The following is a 9633-nucleotide window of genomic DNA, read 5'->3' as shown; positions in this document are numbered from 1 at the left end:
CGAATTTTTGAAATGCACGAACCGCGTACCAGTTTTTGTACCGCGTACCGGACCATACTGCGATCCATGTAACTATGTGAAATACTAATCATAGCCAAAGAATTTATCTATTCTCTCTTTTCTGAATTAGAATAGGAGTTTTTGATGTTTTGTAAGGTTCAATTGTATGTAGGGAATGGATGCAAGTTCTCTGGTTTACATGGAACAAGCTACGGTGAAAGGGCAATTTTATTTATGGGCAAAACCACCTGTCATATCCAACAACTCGTGTACATGCAAGCTTCGCAACTGTAATTTTTCTTTATTCTCATTTTAATACTAATTTAACATTTATTTTGTTTAGACTAATTGAGAAGAATCTTGATTTTTATGGTAACAGATAAACAAATTCAAGGATGCATATTAAAGTACAAGATAGATGGGTGTTATCTTGTTTCAGCTAAAGGATTAGAGCAACAACTCATTTGACTTTAAAAAGTCAAAAGGTACGATAAATGATCTTTGTTTATGTTACTTAACTACTTTACACTTTACTTTAACTTTATGTGCAATGCAACATCAGTAATATGTTATATAATAAAAGAAATACTGAGTCAGCTATTCCTTGACAGCTGGATTATTTCTTATGCAGGTTTCATGGACTACTAGAAATGCGTGTAACTCTAAAGACGATGCTGAGATATGGAAATCGGTGTTTTTGGTATGTGCTTATTGTTTTGCATATTTACTTTTATAGCAACTATTATAAATTGGAAAGTTATAATCATTATACATTAGGATGGTGTTTTGATGCACCTTTTAAAAGTTAACTTATAGTCAATTGAAGCAATATTTATTGCTCACATAATCACGGTAGAAATTTGTATAGATTTTATTGCTTAATGTACCATACTTATTGCACAAAACCATGGTTTATTGGTAGTTAATAAATAGCAGAAGTATATAGTGTTGTTTACTATTGTATCTAAAGAGTATCTATTTGTTTGGTTCCAATCCAATGGTTACTATCAGGCCAAGGATATAGTGTTGTTTAGTTGTTTTACCTCCTTATAAGTGGACATATAATATGAATGTACTTATATAGTACTTTCACATATCAATATCCATTTACATGCATATTCATGAAACAGTTTGTAGACTTCAACAACTTATATTCATGTAACCATTCTTAACAAAACTCTTACTTGGACCGTTCAGGCGATGGTGAAACAAGAGTGAAAAGATCAACGACTTTTGACTAACATTGACTGTGAACTGTTTTGGTGTTGAATAGAAGAGAATAGCACTATGTACTTAGAAATGACTGCAGCAACGACCAGCTCAACTACAACATTTGTAAACTTTTAAAAAGAGGCAGCTCTTAGGACTAAAATATTATGTACCTGGATATTAACCAACTTTAAATCATTTTGTGAAGAACAACATAACTTAAAATGCAGTATGTCTATGCCCGTATTTACCTTCTTCAACCGTTCGATACATTTTTCCAGGAGTTAGCCATAATCGATTACCTAAACCGACCCTTAACTTGCTTATTTGTTAGCCATTCAGGTTCGATCCATGTTCTCCCAGTCTTATTTAATTTTTTTTATTTTGCTTTGTATACTATAACATTGGATGATAAAACCTATATTTGCGACTTTCTTTCCATTAGCAAATAATAAAAACAACTTTAACCCAAAACATAAACTGCAAGTTATGTTTTCAATTAAGTTCTACTACAACTACTAGGTGAATAATAAAGTCAATGTCTACAATAACGCCACCTCCACATAGACGTGCACAAAAAAACCGATTTCGGAACCTAACTGGTGGAACCGAATCGGAACCAGTTCCAGTTCCTACCCGGTTGGCCCAATACCCGGTTTGGGTATTTTTGTACCCGAAAATCGTACCCGGTTCTCCTATTTGTATGTCCCCATCGGTTCCTACCCGGTTCCTAATTGTAACCGGTTCGATTCCTACCCGAAAAAACCGGTTCCGGCGGGTTTTTTTGAAAAGTCAAACACAGGTCAAACTAGCCCGTTGGAACCGGTTCCAACGGTAATATAGCCGGTGGAACCGGTTTTTGAGACACAAAATAGCCGTTGTAATTTGTGTTTTTTATTTGTTTTAGTAAAATTATTTGTAACTTGTTCAACTAATATTTATTTTTGATTTGTTTAATTATAATTACTTTTGTTACTCATGATTAATTTTTTGTTACTTTTTTAATAACGTCGAACATTTTATTTATTTAAACAATAACTATTACAAACATTATTAAAACATAACTAAAACTTAAAAAACAAAGTCCGTCGTTTTAATTCGGGAATACTTATTTTTGGGTTGTAGAGCTGGACGATTCTCCCACTTCCGTTTTTTTAGCATCCAAACTTCTTTTTCTCTCGACAATACTTATTCGTATGTTTTCGTAATGTCGAGTTGGACCCTGCTTTAAGAAACTTCGAGCAATATTTGCAACGTGTCATCTCATGTGAGTCGGTCATTAGACACAAATCGTAATGAACCCAAACATCGGGGCATCTTGTTGTTTCGATCACCATAACAACGTCGCCATTTAAGTTGCCATTTGTTGTCGGTTTAAGCTTAATTGTGTTTTTTGAGTGTGTTTTATAGTTTTGGAAGTGGTTTTAACAAGTACACACTCATACATTGATATTTATAGAATGAAAATTAGCTAAATATAGTAATAAAACCGGTGTTCAACGGTAAAAAAACGGCTATATAGCCGTTGGAACCGGTTTCTAACGGCTATAATGTTTGAATTTCAAAAAAAACCGGTGGAACCGGTTTTTACGTAATAACCGGTCCCGGTCCAACCCTACCCGGTTCCTAAAAGTTTGCATTTCTGGGCATCGGTTCGGGTCGGGAACCGAACCGGTTCCTGACTGAAACCGGTGTCATTTTCTACCCGGTGTAAAAAAAACCGGTTCCGAACCGGTTCGGGTTTTCAAGGTGAACCCTATTTATGCACGTCTACCTCTACATAGATTAACTCATTAACAACCCTCGCCGCAAATACTCCAAACAACACTACAAATACTCCAAACAAAAGCAGCCTCATTACAACAATGCCCGTTAATCACAAGAACGAGCACTCTTTTGAGTTTCCAATATCGCAACTTGCGAAGCATATGGCCGGGATAAACAGACAGTGGGTTTCTGACTTGGACGGAACTTTACTCCGGGAACGTAGTTCATTTCCCTATTTTGCCCTTGTAGCTTTTGAAGTTGGAGGACCTCTAAGACTCCTCTTCTTACTTCTAGCTACCCCCATCGCCGGAATTCTGTTATTTCATTTCCAAGTCCGCAGGTATTCGTGTTCTAATATTTGCCACTATGGTGGGAATGAAGGTTTCGGACATCGAGTCCGTGGCACGTGCGGGTCTTGCCCATAGTTACATAAATCGCTAGCTTACCCGCGAATTTCGAATTGGTGCGGTTGTGTACCCAATCGCAATTCGCCGGCGTTGCCGGTCGCCGGAGAATTCGCGACTTCAAATTCCAGTACGTTTCGATCCCTAACAACCTAAATTGCGATTCAATTGATTCTGGTCCATCTCTCTATTGATTAAGAATTCGCGATTATACTGAATTGAAAGAGGAAGAAGAAATAGATAGACGAGGAAGATGAAGAAGAAAGAAGGAGAGCGGCTGAATGTTATTTTAGGGTTTTTAAAGTTTAAATAATTTAACATAAACTCCCTACTCTTTCATCCTTAACATTTAGTCCCTTAAGTTTGTAATGTTTATATAAAAACTATTAAAAATGTAAAATTAGTTTGTGTATTCTAATAACTAACCCCCTCTATTCTCACTAGTTTACATTTGATCCTTAATCTTATATATTTATATATAAAAAGTATAAATTAAATATATAATATATATAAATTATAAATAGCTAGTTTTTTATTTGGGTGCATCAAACCGAACTACATGGTACACCGTACCGGTTCGTACTGAAATGAACCTACCCCCTCCGTACCGAATTCGTCTAGCCTAGCGAGCCGCGTACCCGAACCGCGTACCTGTACCGAAGCGTACCGCGATTTATGTGACTATGGTCTTGCCTAAGTTTTACTCAAGTGTCTTGCACCCGGAGGCTTGGCGTGTGTTCTCGGCATGTGGGAAACGGTGTGTGTGTTGACCGCGAACCCGAGGGTGATGGTGGAGCCGTTTTTGAAGGAGTTTTTGGGTGCGGATTTGGTGTTGGGGACTGAGATTGATAGCTGGAAAGGAATAGCTACCGGACTGGTTAAAACACCCGGAGTGCTCGTCGGAAGTAATAAGGCGGACACGCTTTTGAAGGCTTTTAAAGACACAACACTACCGGAGTTGGCACTTGGTTGCCGAGAAACTGATTACCCGTATATGAAATTAATGCAAGGTACATAAGTCATGCATTTTGAAATATCTATATTTATCTCTGTCCTTGAGCCACTAACTCGAATACGTTAAACGTGTCCAACACCAAAACAGATTGACGACTCCTAGAATCTCGGAGAATATTTAATATAATAATTAGTTTATTATTATAAGATAAGTTAGTCTTATTTTTATTTAATCCTATTTGTTTTGGATTCAAATTGTGTATTTGAGTTAGTATAGGATTACAACCGTGAGCTTATATATACCCTAGGTTCAATGTGTTAGTTAATTATTAAGTTTTTCTCGTTTGTCGTTTTTCTTAATAAAAGAGCCGTAGTGAGTTCTACAAATATCGTGTTCGTGTTCTTGATTCACCTGCCTAAAAGTTTAACAAGTGGTATCAGAGCTAGCTCATACCGGGAAGCGGGTTTGAAGATCGGAGGCAGCCTCTGCCGGTGAGTGTGTCCGCTGGTGGAGGGCAGGTGTGAAGAAAGGCTGGGTAACAACCAGAAGATTAAGAACAGTAGACGGAGACGGTGAGCTGTTTCGGCAACCATTGTGGCGCGAGAGTGCCGTTTGGACGACGGTAATGAACATTAAGGAACACGTTCAAGAAAGAAAGCAAAGGTCATTAAAGTCGTTCATGTGAATTAATAATACACAGTGGTTTGTGTTTTGAGGTGAAGTCCATAAAAGTCTACTACTGCCCAAGTAGCAATTGTGATTTCTCGTTAAAAAAAAAAAGAGTCCGATGATCTTGAACGAGTTGTGGCATGTTTGTCAAGTTAGTAACTGAACCGCTCGAGGTCGAAGGAAACGCGTACTGACTGTTTTAGTTCGTTTAAAACAGAGAATTCAATCCAAGGTGTGTCCGTGTTACGATCGCGATAAGTTTTTTTTAAAGGTGTGTCCGTGTTTTGATCGCGGTAAGTTCCCGATCTAACAAAAGTTTCGGATCAAAGGTGTGTCCGGTGTTTCGGTCATGAATGATTTGCGCCCTGTTTGTCGGGTTAGTGATTGAACCAATTGAAGTCGAAGGAAGTGAGGGCCGGAAAGGTGTGTCCAGGTCCGCGTTGAGTTTCGGTCAAACGTACCCAGGTTCCGGTAGTAGTTGACAGTGGATCGGAGTTTGTTTCGGGTCTGCCTTGAAGATAAAAAAAAAACATTTTGAATAACAGCGGAAACGGGCTGTCATATCGGACAACAGCCGTGAATGTTTGGGTTTGACTTGGAGAACAAACCAATGATGGTGAGGGTCGTCGCTAAGTGTTACAAGCGGCTACAAGATGGTTCGGTTCGCTGGTATAACGGAGTGCAACGAGGTTGTGTGTCAACATTGTTTTTGGTGTTCGTTGAGTTGAAGGTTTTCAGTGATGATGTGCCATAACCGTGAGTCGGGATGGTTAAATCTCTTTGTGTCGAGCAGTGATGTTATGCCATGATCGGTGTGTCGGTATGGTTAAATCGCCATGTGTTGGGATGATAAAAACTCCGTGTGTGTCGGGGTAGTTTAGTGGGTTGGATCAATGATTCAACAGTCCCGAGTGGTAGCGTTGTCGGGCTGTCTAAACGAGATAACAACATCAGTTTTTCGGGTTCGGTTTTATGACCAAATCATAGTGTACGGAGCTGCAACAATTCGAGGGTGTTTGGAAGTTGCATGGAACCTATTACGGTGCTGTAATCGGTGGTCAAGTGGTACCAATAGTAGCGGTTTTGGGGCTGCAGATTAGGACTACAAATAGGAGAACACGTTCGGTAATTTCGGGGCTGAATGAACATGTATGACTGTGTGGTTTGTTTTAGTGTCGAAGATAATGAATACATGCAAGTTGCACAAAGGTTGTTTGGATGTGAGTTGAATCTGTCAAGGGTCTAATGGTGGTTCGTAAGTCGTAACCAAAGACCGAGGCAGGTGGTGAATAAATTATCAAATCAAGGAGGAAAGCAAATTTTGAAGCGAGATATGAGAAAAGAAAGGAAAATATTGTTTTCTATTTCTGAGAGAGAAAAAAAAAAGAATTGGATCACATCTGTGTGTTTTTAATAACTTTGAAGAGATCTTGTGTGGATTAGGAGTAAAGGACCAAGATGCAACTTCGTGTGAAAGCGTGTGATGAGTTCAAGAATCAAGTTCAAAGAGATACGAGTGTTGCGGGCTGTGAAAGACCTTGGATGAAGAAGTATGAATCTAGAGGGAGTGTTGGAATTGAACACTTGAGCCGAAGCCAGAAGACGTGACCTATTGCGTTGAGTCACGCGATTGTTTCGAGTCGAGGTATTTCGTGTTTTTCACGGTTAGAAGAAGTTTGGTGTTGAGAGGGAGTGTTAAACGGGTCCAACACCAAAACAGATTGACGACTCCTAGAATCTCGGAGAATATTTAATATAATAATTAGTTTATTATTATAAGATAAGTTAGTCTTATTTTATTTAATCCTATTTGTTTTGGATTCAAATTGTGTATTTGAGTTAGTATAGGATTACAACCGTGAGCTTATATATACCCTAGGTTCAATGTGTTAGTTAATTATTAAGTTTTTCTCGTTTGTCGTTTTCTTAATAAAAGAGCCGTAGTGAGTTCTACAAATATCGTGTTCGTGTTCTTGATTCACATGCCTAAAAGTTTAACAGAATACACATCCGCTAAAGTTCTGAATATGTGAAACTTATCTATCTACTAAAAAATAAATACAAGTTAACAGTATGTTTATTGTTACTTAGAATGAATTAAAACAAGTGACATATTACTTATTTCATCACACAAAGTGTGAACTTGTATAAGGGTTGACTTATAAATTCACCATACAAAAAGTCAGTCCAACATGAATGCGTTGACTACAAATTTAATGACGTAAATTATATCTTGAAATTAATGGCAGTGTTTTGAAACACGAACGGACCGGCAGGTCGGACTGGTACACACTAAGCATACAGTCCGGTATGCAGTCTTTAGCCCGTTTTCTTAAAACCCAGACGATTTTGATGGTTGGCGGTTGGACTGGACACGGTGAACCGCTAGGTGAACTGGTAAAACATATTTTCTTAATTTTATTTAGCTTTTAATTAAAAAAATCAAAATCTATCAAATCTCACACCCTAAATCACGGATTCATCCCCATCTACTTATCATCATCAACCGGAATGGCAGTAACAGACGCCTAGATATGTGAATTGAGAACAACATGGAAGAGAAACAAGACTTTGCAAGCTATAATACTGAAGATCTAAGGTTGTTATTATCATCAGTAGCGGTGAACAGTGGTTGGATGTGAGCCGCGCTGATTCTATGAACAGCGGCTGCCGATGGGGTTTGATGACGACTTCTATTTCTTTTCTTTAGGATTAGAAACTTAAAGATGTAAAAGATAGAATTTTAGGGGGCAGAGAGAGAGAGGGGGGGGGGGAGTGGGAGAGAGAGAGAGTCCGGTTGAAATAGGGTGTGCGCAACATAATCGTTAACCGAACCAATTTTAACCGATAACCGACATAACAGGTGGATCGGTTTTAATTAGTATTTGAAAACCGCCAAATACTAATCGGTTTTGGTTAAAGATAATTCAAAACCCGCCATAACTAAAACCGACACCTTTATCTAATCAACAATATGTTTGGGATTAACTTTCACCAAACATATTGTCGACTTGTACTATATTTTATGTTTTCGGTTGAACGTTTATTATCGAATTAACCTGAATTTTGTTGTTAGGTTATATAATGTCATTTTATTAATCTTTGGTATTGATATTATAGATTATATAATTTCGTTGTCGAATTACGGAACTTATCTTTTTCCAACTCAGGAACGTTACGTGGTACCACCAGCGACCGCAGAGCTAAAGGCGGTGACGATAGACAAATTACCAAAGCCGGGTGGTGTTCCACGACGGCAGACTGGTTGATAAACTAACCGTTCAAAGCCTCTCATCCTCATTCTTTGGATTCCAATAGGTTTCCTCCTCGCATGCCTACGCATCGCCACTGGTGCAGTCCTCCCAACGTCGTTAGTTTTCTACGCTTTTTGGGCACTAGGAGTACGAGTCTATATTAAAGGGACTCCACCCCCTCACCCGAAAAAGTCAACGGGTTCAAACTAGCATACTGTTCATTTGCTCCCACCGCACCCTCCTTGACTCTATTTTCCTCTCCGCCGCCCTCGGACGCCCAATACCCGCAGTTACCTACTCATTATCAGACTATCGGAGATCATATCCCCGATTAAAACTATCCGGTTAACCAGAGACCGGACAATCGATGCCAACATGATCAAGAAACTTATAGAAGAAGGCGATTTGGTTATATGCCCAGAAGGCACCACTTGTAGGGAACCTTTTCTGCTGAGGTTTTCAGCTCTGTTTGCTGAACTTACCACGAGCTGGTTCCCGTTGCAATGTCGAACAAGATGAGCATGTTTCACGGCACCACCGCAAGAGGGTGGAAGGGGATGGATCCGTTTTACTTTTTTATGAACCCTAGTCCAGCTTATGAAGTTACCTTCTTGAACAAGTTACCTTATGAATTAACTTGTGCAAGTGGTAAGTCGAGCCACGATGTGGCTAACTATATTCAAAGGATGATCGCTTCGAGTTTGTCTTACGAGTGTACAAATGTTACGAGGAAAGATAAGTACAAGATGTTGGTTGGAAATGATGGGACGGTGAGTACAGGAAAAACCAAAGTTGTTGCAAAAAAGATCATGGGGTGCTAGGAATTCGATGGAACTGCTTGGTTTATGGATATTGACATATATATTATGTTGTACCAAATTATTTGGCAAAATCATATTGTTGTGTATCAATTAAATTTTAAGGTAGATCCATTTTGTGAACTTATGTGTACACTACTTCGTTTCATAAGTTAAAAAACCATGCATCCATCGCCAATAATGACCACCATAATAAACAGTCACATGTATCGAATAAATTAAACTCTAAACTTTTTTTTTAGTCACCTACAGATGTAGGGTACCGAAAATACTCAAATACCCTCAAGTACTACTCGCGGGTCATAGAAGATTACTCATATGCCACCCGTGGGACATATAAACCACCCGCAGAACTAGACGCCCTTAGAAGTTATCCGCAGGGTAAAGTTTACACCCGCAACGATGACCAGAAGGCAACGTCATAGCCAGCTGGATTAACCAACTTTCTTCTAGAGGATTTAACAAGATCATTTCTTGGAAAGCACGTGACTCATCAGCCAATAGAAGAAAGACACGTGGCTAGGTTGTTATAACCGTGCACATGGCCAGGTTTTATC

General features: G+C 38.9%; 1 pseudogene; it reads left to right on the top strand.

Moving 5' to 3' along the window:
- The first annotated feature begins 3074 nt into the window (after positions 1-3074).
- Positions 3075-9082, top strand: LOC143637197 (glycerol-3-phosphate acyltransferase RAM2-like; annotated as a pseudogene).
- The last annotated feature ends 551 nt before the right edge of the window (positions 9083-9633 follow it).

Source organism: Bidens hawaiensis, unplaced genomic scaffold (assembly GCF_021521415.1).
Source record: "Bidens hawaiensis isolate Kalapana, Puna unplaced genomic scaffold, B.hawaiensis_p1.1 tig00008142_1, whole genome shotgun sequence".
In the NCBI taxonomy this organism is placed as follows: Eukaryota; Viridiplantae; Streptophyta; class Magnoliopsida; order Asterales; family Asteraceae; genus Bidens; species Bidens hawaiensis.
The sequence above is the reverse complement of the archived record's forward strand: the minus strand, read 5'-3'. Positions and strand labels throughout refer to the sequence as shown.